The 11712-nt window shown below is 40.6% G+C and overlaps 1 long non-coding RNA gene across 1 annotated transcript in view; it reads right to left on the bottom strand.

The window, feature by feature from the left end:
• Positions 1-1286: 1286 nt before the first annotated feature.
• LOC125502483 overlaps positions 1287-11712 on the bottom strand; it is a 61785-nt gene continuing 51359 nt past the window's right edge. Inside the window, exon 3 of the long non-coding RNA XR_007280234.1 lies at positions 1287-1480. This is a non-coding gene — a long non-coding RNA (uncharacterized LOC125502483). The remainder of the gene's footprint in view (positions 1481-11712) is intronic.

Raw genomic sequence — 11712 nt, forward strand, 5'->3', positions numbered from 1 at the left:
GCTAAATGAGCGCGCTCATTTATCTCTTGAGCGCGTTCACTGAACAGGTAATGTATGCGTCGGTTAAAAATACAAAATTGCCATAATGAGAACAATTTACTGCTAATCGTTGGGGGATCTTGATCAACAATAACTTAATGAGGCTTTCTGCCTTTTTAATGCAATTTGCATTTATTATTCGAAACTGTTAGAACCTGAGCGGATCCCGGCATTCACAGGCGCTACATTCGCATTATTGTTCATGGAAAGCAGACGGCGACCGTCCGCACCAACCAATCACGCCCGCAAAACCTGATAATCTTACCCCAATCTGGCTACACTGTACTGTACTGATGACGCAAAGAAATCCAGCTGCAACCAGTGCCGTGCCCGAAGGACTCGGCACAACATCGCAAAAAACGCTTTTCCCCTTTCACTTTGTAAGGCAGAGAGTTTTATGTCGAAGCTGTGGGGATCCCTTTAGGCCAAATAAGTACATTTTATGACGTTTGAGCGCAATAATCGCAAACGAGATTGTCTAGGTCTTCAATGTTGCCTAGCTTAGTGCATCATGCACAGGAGATTCAATTTGCTTGATTTTTTATATTAACTCATTGCTGCTAGTATGAATACATTTCTCTACTTTGCAATATTTTTATTTAATTCAGTAAATTTCAAGTAAAACCAGTACCTACTTTCGTTTACATTAAATGAAAATACTGAAATACACAAAACCATTTTCAAACTAGCAGCAAGCGGCGAAAATAAAGACCACAAACGCAAAATTACTACCCACTCCTGAGTGACGTCGCCCCATATTGATTGTATCAGTCAGCATGCACTCTTTGCATCAACGACTGTAGGGGATCACGGACTGTCATTTGAATGACAGTTCGTTTCAAGGTCGCTGTCGCCATGACAGTTGACGTTTGGGACAAACCTGATGTCGGCAAATTATCCTCATTTTACAAAAACATGTGAACAATCAGGTGGGCAACGATGTGTTTCAAAAGGCCGAGGGCTATTATCGCGTCCGTTTTCGATGGTTATCGTGTTGTGCGGCGGGTTCTCAGCACGTAACTAAATAACTGAATAACTGTAGCGTTACGGCACCGCACTGACTTGCAGCGGCGTACCCGTTTTAGTTGCCGCAGCCAGTGGTGTGCGCGCTGTGGGTTCGCACATATTTCTAATTAGCGAGTCGCACCGCGATTTTAACTGTTTTAACCGCCAACAACAACAACAACAGCAGCAGCAGGAAAACAGTCCGACTTTTCCGCATTGTTTATTGCATTATTAAGTAATCATAGTTTTAATAGAACATTACCTTAATGGGCGCACGAATCTCTGATGTAACACAATGGGCATAATTAAATGGAATTAATTCGTTGGCTCGTTATTGCGGAAAGGAATTGAACGTGGGTCCGCACTGGTTGGGAACCAAGCTAAATCGTAATCAGATCCAGGGTATTTGGGGCTGAGGGGGGCAGGCTGAAAGGCACTGTGAAGGAAACAGATGGTGTCACTGGAACAATTACGTGAAAATTAAGCCCTCGTTGGGCGACAAGCTTGGCTGGACACCGCGCAATTTGCTCAATTAGACAGTGGCGCACACACGCGCTCATTCACTCCGCTCCTTTTCCCCAAAACATCCCCATGGGGTTGCCGGCAACGACCGTCCAACACTTAGGTAATAAAGAAGGCGTCCAACAGTCAACTTTTTGTCGTCATTTTTCCGAAACTGTTGAACCAACCGCGGCAGTCCTAAGGACTTCGGAAATTCTTAACCTTTAAAAAGTTAGAAGCCAAAAAGCAAATTTTTCGAGTACAGCCAAAGTTTACAAGCTTCTATCTCTATCTCGTATATCGCCCTTCAGACGTTCTCGGTAGAGTGTCTCAACGACTTTCTTTTCGCAAATAGGTTTCTTCCTTAAATTTCAGAAGTCAAAAAGTCAGTTTTTCTGGTACGGTCGAAGTTTACAAGCCCCATCCCATCCCGTGAACGGTTGCAGATGTTCAAATAATCCTTCAGAGGTTTTCGATATACTGTCTTAAAAAAGTGTCTTCCTGCAAACAAGTTTTTTCCGAAATTCCTAACGTTTAAAATGATAGAAGCCAAAAAGTAAATTTTTAAAATAGGTACCTACCGCCAAACTTCACAAGCTTCCATCTCGTAAACGGTTCAAAATATCCACATAATGTGTTGAACGTTTTTGATGAAGCGTCTTGGAAACTTTCGAAATTAAAAACTACACAAACTCCTAACCTCCAAAGGGATAAGCGCAAAATTAAAAATTCCTTTCTTTCCGCCTTTCCATTAAAAGCTTCATGGGCATAATATTTCCCTTAAAATACTTAGGTTGAGTGACGTTGCCCGATTTTCCAAATTGGCCCCAAAAAATCAAAGGGCTAATCCCAGCGCGACAAAATGTTACCAATTTTCATCCGGTCAGCTTAATTTAACTGGTTCGTGGTTAGTTTCCCAAGCGAGAGTATGACATTGTTTTTTTCAGGAAAATGTGGGAATGTGGGCAACGTGGATAAGGTGTACGACACTGGCTTAAGGGTAAAAAACTCCGTTTTACAGCCAGTATAATTTTTAATGCCTTCAAACTGCACAAAAACGCATTTGAAATACTTTGGTGAAAAATTTAGACTTAAATTAATTTCCTTTTCCTCATCGAACAATTGCATTCTTGTCAATAAGTGTCGAACCCTAAGTTTTCTCAACTGGATTTCTGGAAAATTCCTGGAAAATGGGCTTTGAGAACAGAAAATCCAGGGCAGTGACGTGCAGAAACTTTTAAAGAGAAGTTTAGATGATCCAAATCTGGTCAGTTAACTGGCCAGAGTTCGATATGGATGCGAGTGCGGAAAAACCTGATTTGCGCCAATTAAATGGCAACAAAAATGCGGAAATCGTGCACTGTTGGGTAACGCGAAATGATTGTTATTTTGTGCGGATTATGATTTTCTAGCATTTTTCCGCATTTAATAAGGCGGCCACTAATTAACGGCCCATCAATTGGCTGAAACAATGGCCGTTATGGTTGCGCAATCTCTCCTTCAGATAGACACACATCGGGTATCAATTATTATCATCTCGCCGCCGTTGATTTCCCCGATTTGTCTGTTGTTCTTCCACTGCTGCGGCTGCTAATGGATGGAGGCGAAAGAGCGCGCGCTGTCGCCGCAGAGTGGCGCTGAGCGAAAACAACTTATCCATTACCATTATGGTAATTTAATGGTCATTAGACCCGAACAAAATAGCTAAAAAGCAAATTAATATACCTAAATGGGTGAATCAAAGTGAGTCCTTGGCTTTTTCATTTCATGTGGCTTGATGGCTGTTATTAGCATTCGCGTCTTGTCATTCGAATTCGGTTTTTAATCCGCCACTCGTATTAGTGCCAATTATTTACTCGTTAGTCGCTCTTAATGGCATTCGACTCTAAACTGGATTTACTAACGCAAATCGCTTGCATTTCATTCAATTTGTTGTCGATGTCGTGTTTGATGGCGATAGATGGCACGCTTTGAGTCATCTCACCTGCAAGTGATGGCAAACACCCCACTGGATATTCAGCAATAGCGCCTAAAGGAACACAGTGCATCACGGTCCGAACCGCTCCAATCTTAGAAATTTCCCTAAATTCATAAAAAAATTGAACCGCTTTCGCAACTTGCCCCAAATTCACATCGAGAGTTCAGGGAAGCTTCTTCTATGAGGCCCAAAAGAGTGGACGCAGTGCAGAACAAGAAAAATCGCACAAATATTAAGAAACTTAAGGGTTACATGAGTGAATTTTTTCGGATGACCAGTACAAGGTATCTTCGAAACTATAGCAGTTAGGAAACAGGTTAAATGGACAAAGAATCGTAGTTTTGAAGGCTCGTTGCAACATTCAATTTTTGACATTCAAGTTTAAATTCAACTTAAAAATCTAAGTTAGTTTTATTGTCAAAATGAATTATTCCAATCAAGAAAAGCGCGACAAGATTGAAACCTACATTAGATGTGATAAAAATACTAGACGAGCCCCTGATTTTTGAGAGGGATTTTGATCGTCGTCAACCGTCCTTGAAAACATTCAAACGGTTATACCACAATTTGGGCACTTTTGGAAGTTTTACGCAGCCAAGAAATGAAGATAAAGTAATAAATGAAGCTGTGGAGGTCAAGACATTAGTCTTGGCCATTGTAAGCCAGAATCCACAGATTTCAACCAGAGAGTTCGCAGCAGAATCCGGGACTTCCCAAAGCACAGTGATAAAAGTTAAAAAAAAAACAAGTTCCATCCGTACAAATTATCAGTATCCCAAACTTTATATCCAGGGGATGAGGAGCTGCGTGTGAATTTTTTTACATGGTTCCGAAACAAATCCCAACAAGATCACATTCCCTCATAAAATATTGTGGACCAATGAAACTCGATTTACAAATTGTGGCATGTTTTAACGACACAATGAACATTGTGTCTTTGGATTCAAACAAATCCCCACAACGTTGAGCAAAGGAGACCACAAATTAAATTTGGGTTTAACGTTTGGAGCGGAATGGTAGGTTCAAAAATTCTTGGACCATTTATTTTTGAAGGCACCTTAAATGGGAGTCGGTATCTTCAATTCCTTCGGAATAACCTGGMTTTTATCTTTGGCGACTAAGATTTAGARACATGGCGTAATGTGCAATMGTTTCAACATGATGGCGSTCCTCCGCATAATTTTTCCCTTCCTAATAATATTTCCTGGGACTTGGATTGGACGAAATGGCCCTATTTTATGGCCACCTCGATCACCGGATCTTTCGCATTTGGATTTCTTTTTGTGGTGAGCCGTAAAAAACACAGTTTCCAAAAACAAATATTCCAATTTAAATGCACTTAAAGAAGCTGTTCGATCAACTAAATTGAAAAAGTAGAAATTCTTTGGAAACACTTGATTTTCGAAAAAGACCCAACGATGTGATAAATCACACAAATCGTAATCAAATGCTCTATTCGGTAAAGCAATAATCAAGTATGGTTGCTATTTAAAAAAAAACTCTAATTTGTGTCATATGCCAAAAATGACAGTTATTTTGGAGAAATGTCTTATGCCATTTTGTTTGGAATTCAATTTCCGACAAGTTTTCTATTTAATGTTTTCCTGTCAAATTAATATCAATGGAACTAGGAGTAATCTAAAAAATTACCATAGATAAATAAGTTTTTCCCAAAAATCTCTTGACAGCTGCCAAATTATTAATATATATATATTAAAAATTATAATTCTTTGTCCATTTGACCTTCGTAACTGCGCTAATTCCAAAGATCCTTGAATTAGTCATAGAAAAAAATTCACCCTGTATATCGGTCCTTCGTTCCAAACTAGCTGTTTGTTGGCGATTTTACCGCAGTGAGAGCATGACTTTTTCTTTGTTTTTTTGACAAAATCTTGAAACTGGGCAACATTGCACAGTGCACCAACAACAATTTTGACACGCGACTATTATCTAAGGGTGGCTGCGCTCTTTTGTGTTTGACTCTGCAAACGAGGAAAATCCGATCTTCTCTTAGGCAACCATATGGGGAACGCATTACGCAACCCATTATCATTGTTATTATTCGTATTATGCGCGAAAACATAATACGCGATTGGGCACGCTCCAATTGGAGGCATTTTGTTACTTTAAACACGCAGCCGAGTATCGATTCTGGTCCACTTTCACTCGGGGTGGCGGCTCGATTTCAGGTGATCCAAGCAATAAACATCATAATAATCATGTTAATAACAACAAGAACATAAATCACACATGTGCATCGGGGGGGGCCCGAATCTTACGTAAAAGTAGCGCATAGAATGGGCATCCGAGTGGCTCTGGCCAACTAGTGCACGGCCACTTAAATGGGCCCCAATTTCTGTGAATGAATCGGCCGTTTTCGAACCGGCATGGGAACCTGTAATTTGGCGCCGAATCGGTCCCAATGGTACTTCCGGGGTGTCGCCCCATTATTCGACCCTAAATGACCGCATTCAATTAGCAACAGCGAAATAAAAAATGATCAATCGCATCAGCTGCCGATTTGGATTTTGGATACATGAAAGTTGTAGGCGAGATAGAACACAAAAACGCCATCTGTTTGCCGAAATCAACCGCAACAAGAAAGGCTAACAGATGAATTTCATTACGGCCAGTGCTACTGTGTAGGCCTGGGTAACACTGGGTTGAGTTGCGCTTTTGAGTTGTTGCCGCTCTCTCAGAGCTCAACTCATGGCTGGTGGCGGAATTATAGCATCTAGCAAAAAAAGCCATTAACATATTGCTTTTGAGCATACGATTGCTTGAAACTATTTGGTCCAAAACGGGAAAATCCGGAGATTTTGAAGAAACTCAAAAACATTTTAGAGCGGTGCGGATGACGCGATTTCCAAATATTGATTATATGGTTTTGCTTGCCCAAAAATAGTAATCAACATTTTCCCAGCAACGGAACTGAGTTACTGCGCCAGTGCGTTGGGTTGGCGCATCAAGCCATTTGCGTGGCACTGCGCCATCTCCTAAAGATTCAGTAAGTTACCCAGGCCTACTACTGTCTGTGTAAATGTATTTATTAGAATCTCCAGTTAATTTATGATGGTGGCGACATGGCTTGCGCCCTCTGATCGCATATCATCGCATCGCGTCCTTCGGGTATTTTTAACCGGTTCGGTAATTTTTAGTTTTTTCGTGTTCTACTTTAAATAACACTTTAAATTAAGCAGTTTCAGCCAAAAAAATTCTGAATAGCATATAAATTAATTAAGCCAAAAACGAACGAAAGAAAGAAACTCACGAAGTTTGAGCAAAATCACCATTTTGAGGCTAAATCTCTAGCGGTGTTGCCAAACTGCGGCGTAAAACGTTATAAGTTAATGAAATTTGTTTCCTTGGATACTTAGCATGTAGATTCATTCCATTTGTGTCTGCTTAGATTATTTAGGTCTTTCCAGGGTATTTAATTTGACTTTTTGATATTTTTTAGTTTGATTAAAAAAACCACTTCAACCTTGCCTACGCCAACAAACTAACTCAAAATTAACTGAAAGGAAAACAACGCAAAAATACGTGACAAAAAACCGCATTGTCTTGATTTGCCGAAAGAGACACATAATCCTCCATGTGACTATCGACGCACTAGATAACCTCAATCAATGGGCGACGTTAGAAAAGATGCTGAATCTTTTGCGAAAAACACAATTATTAAGCGTCTTAGCGACAATTTCGCATGTGGAGTTATGAGCTGTTGATACCTATAACACGATTTCAATATCATCATTCGGGCACAACCTGAATACAGTGAAGTGAAACAAAACATTTCAAATCGAATGCGATGAATTGATGATCTGTAACCCTTGCAAGGTTCTACCGGTTGATTTCATTTGCATAATCGCGCAACCTCGCATCAACCTTTGGCCTAATTAAGAGGCGCGTGAGATAGTTAGTTGGCCGTTAATTGCAGAAAAAACACCAAAGAGAGTTTTCGACCAGTCAAAGACTACGAAAAAAAAACACCATCCATCCGGCCCTAATCGAAATGACATTTCGATTGTGGAAACAAAACACACACACACATAGGCTGACATTAAGTTAATTGGCGCTCATTTGTCAGTAATTCCCCAAAATTAGAGTGTTCGACTATCAGTCCCATGATCTTCGGGCCCGGCCACAAATTGCTTTGGAATATCACGTAAAAGAATTAAATACAGCATTCAGGTATCCTTTTACTTATCTCATCACGGTTAACTTTGAATGTTCATCTGCTGCAGTCGGCCAGCTCGTTTGCCAGACTTGCGGCCGATTGATTGAGGCGCCAGTGCGCCACTGGTCCATTGTGTCACTGCCATGCAAAGCTCTTATTTTGTCATTACGGCCGTCTATGACTTGTGGAAATGATTATTCGTCTGCGCCATTGGTTTGGCCTGATTGCCCGCCACTCTCCCATCCAATTACTCGGCTCCAACAACCACTGGATCGGCTCACCAACATGGCCTTTACTATGATTAGTTGCCTGTTTATGTCATTTCGTGGCTCTATCATTTCATCATTGGGAATTGATGAGAATCCTAATTTGATTCCTGCTCTCTTGGTCCCTCTAAATCGGCAACGACGGCAACCATGTGAGGGTTTTCAAAAAGGGGGCGGAGCAACCCATTTGACAAGGACATGCAGGCAACAGCGCAATTTCGCACCCAAGCTTTTTGGCAGGGACACAATAGGTGTCGTTGTTTCTAGCCCGGGTAACCCTGTGTTGAGTTGCGCTATTGAGTTGTTGCCGCTGACTGAGTTAACGAGTTATAAGTCGTGGGTTCGTAAGTAATCTATTAAAGCCTTACAAGACCCGGGACTGGAATTTTCACATCTAAAAAAGGACCATTAACATGTTTTCTGAGTAACGTTTTACTACTTTGTTCAAACAACTAAAAAAAGTTATCTAGATTTTCCAGAACAGAACAGAACTGAGTCCAAAGAAAGTCGACGAGTTTTCTTGTAAAATCGATGTGTTAATTTTTTTGCATAAAGGATTCAATTTGTCATTATTTTACAGTAAAACGTTGCGAAAAAGCGCGTTTTTTCTGCTTAGAGACAGTGTTGTATAGAAACCTAAAAGTGAAGAAACTCCAGTTTCCAAGAGTTTTCCAAATAAATGATTATCAAAATTACTTTTTGTGAACTTTTGCTCTTTCGGTAAAAAACTGAATAAAATTATTTGGTTTTTGTGACACATTCGAAGCTGAAATGGGTTTTCTAAAGTTTCTTGCAAACTGATGAATGAGGCGAATTTTGTAACAAAATTAATTTTGTAATTTTTGGCTGAAAATTCCCCATTATTGTCAGAAAAGAAGAAAATCATCAGAACATTTTTATTTTTTTGCGTGATTACCTGATGAACGAAATGAATTGCGTGAAACCCTAATTTTTATTAGGTAAATTAGCTAAACACTTTTAGTTTTGTGGTCGCCCCTGGAGAAAACTTTACTGGTTTTCGGGTAAAGCGGGAGGAATTTATTTTCGTTTTTGTCCCAAATTTGACGCTGAAAAAAGTTTTTGTAAAATTTTTAAAAAGTTATAAATTTAACTTTTTCGCTTAATAGCCCTCCAGATCGTCAGTAGGTACTTTTAAGTGAAACTACTTTTTGAATAAAAAGTACATCAGAAAAAATTCAGTCAAAGCTAAAAAAACACATAAAAAACTCTACAGTCTTCAGAGGAATGGAGGTGACGAAATTTCTCTACAATAATCTGTTACAAACTTTCGCTATTCTGTTCGTCCTTTGATAGAAAATTATTTGATTTTCGATCCAAATTCGAGGTTGGAAAAGGATTTCAAACCTTTTTACAAAGCGACGAAGGATTCGAAATTTTTTTCATAGTTTTCCGCGGAAAATACCTTAAGATTGTCAAGATTTTTAAGTGAAACTTTAGAAAATTGAGCATTTAGAAGGCAGAGTAATTTGGTTAAAACTGGAAAAATCTGAAATTTTGAAGTAATTTTAAAAATATTATTAATAAATATCCCATACAATAAATCTATAAACAAGTGAAAAAGTCATCAACATTTTCCCGGCAACGGAACTGATTTACTGCGCCGGTGCGTTGGGTTGGCGCACCAACCAATTTGTATGGCACTGCGCCAACACCTAAAAATTCACTGGGGTACCCAGGCCTAGTTCTTTCTCATTCCTGTCAACCTTGGACATAAGTAAATGTTAGTAAGGCCTCTCAAGTAAGGACGTCACTGCCAAATTGCTTGCCACAAACTATACACACAGTTAACCCTGTATTTGGATAAATTAAATGGATTGCGACTGTAGCGGGGCAAAGCGAGTGACAGCAATTCTTCGGGCAACTTGCAAGAAAGACAAGCGGAAGCGCCATCCCATTCGCGCGTTGATTTACGGCGCCCTAAAGTGCAGAACATACAAGAAAACGGCTTGCTTAGCAGAGTGCATAATGTCGGCTGTATAGTTTGGACGAGCGCCCATTGTTTTCCAAGATCTTGCGTACCCCACCCTTAACAATGCAAATGTGCGCCCCCTTGTAAATCTTCCCCAAAAGCTCAGCGCTTCTTGGCCAACTTTGATGTCCATCTGTTTCCGTGCATACCTAGCGGTTTTTTCTTGATCGCGAACATTTGCCGAAAATTTCTGGGGAAAAAAACACCGTTGCCATACCATTGCCTCTGCACAGAGTGATTCAACATTGAGGTTTGGCATTCAATTTTTTTAGGAAATCTACATTTTTAGTGCCGGACCATGTTTTTCTATGCCAAAGTGTGCAGATTTCCAGTAAATTCCCGAGAATCTGGAGGAAAGTTACAGGAAAGTTACATACCAAAAACAAAAAGTGCATAGCAACTTTCTTGTGCGTCGGTTTAGATTTGGAAATTTTTAATTTTTTTGGAAATCACATTTTTCCAATCCGAAGGTTTTATGAATAATGTGTTTTTTCTATTCTATATTTCTAAAGCATTGTTTTCGAGAAAAATAATAAATTGCTATTTTTGATCAGAACCTTAAGAGACTTTTCTTAGCCAAGACGTGACATGTGGCCAAAATGCGATAAAAGTCAAAGCCTGCTTATCTTCAGTCAGCGTAAGTGTCGTGCCCAGTGCGTTTGTTGCGCCGAGCCCTCCGGGCACGACACTGGATGAACATTTGACGGTAAAATATTTGAAAGATTAAAAGTTGCACCAACTGCTATGATCGTTTAATCAATCCCGCATAGTGCAGACAGTCTGATCCCAAAGGCGACGCCGTGACAACCGCTTAAAAAACAACTACATTGTTGCAATCTCCGCAAATTGACACAAAGGCGCAACCAACACTTTCCTCGATTTAGAACTTTTTGTGCAAGACGCTCCCTGGAAAACAACAATTTGAAAATCGAACAACCGAGAAGGTTTTCTTCTAACCAGTGTGACAATGCCATTGCGACTGTACAGGGTGATCCAAAATTGAGTCAATTTCGCACATGGTTGCCGATGCTTATGAAATTCCTCGGCTATAGGTAGTCGGTAGGTATAAAAGCGCGATAAATTCAATCAGACCTCGCGTAGATTGAGAGCGGAAAACGACAGGTGGAGTACGCCACTGGCCGTTCTCCGTGTTCACACCAAAAACACGGCATTATCGAGTAAAACGCAGGGGCCCGAAAATATCGCTGATTAAACGCCCGATAGCTGATCAGATAAGGCGCCCCGACACAATGGGGCCCCTCGGCTCTCGCCCATATAATGGGCAACAAACGGAGCAGCCGCCACTGAGAAAAAGCGCCCATTTAGGATATCCTGCTTAGATCGGGCGCGATAAACCTAACGTGCGCCCACAGTGGCGTGAAAATTGACTAAACTCCTAGCGGTTGCAGTTACGGTTAAGGTGACAGGTGACAAGTGGCAGACGGAGCGGCAACCCCGACCTGGATCAGGTGTGGGCGAATATGGATTTTGGTCGATTTCCTGAATGAAATGACCACGCCAAAAAAGTGTGTGGCGTGTCTCGTGTGGAAAATTCGGGCGAGATAGTGTGCGCGCCTTCATCAAACAACAATATAATCGGGACCGAAAAGGGGGATAAAAAGCGACACGATTCCGTATTCGGCGTCGAACAAAGGGGGCATTATCGCGAACACAATGCCGAACTAATAGAACAGAACTAATATCGCAGCTTAGTTCGCCCGGCTTTATTACATAACCAATAGAAGTACTTTAGAGC

Source organism: Dendroctonus ponderosae, unplaced genomic scaffold (genome assembly GCF_020466585.1).
Source record: "Dendroctonus ponderosae isolate FM_Combo_2020 unplaced genomic scaffold, Dpon_F_20191213v2 Dpon_F_20191213_1, whole genome shotgun sequence".
NCBI classification, from domain to species: domain Eukaryota; kingdom Metazoa; phylum Arthropoda; class Insecta; order Coleoptera; family Curculionidae; genus Dendroctonus; species Dendroctonus ponderosae.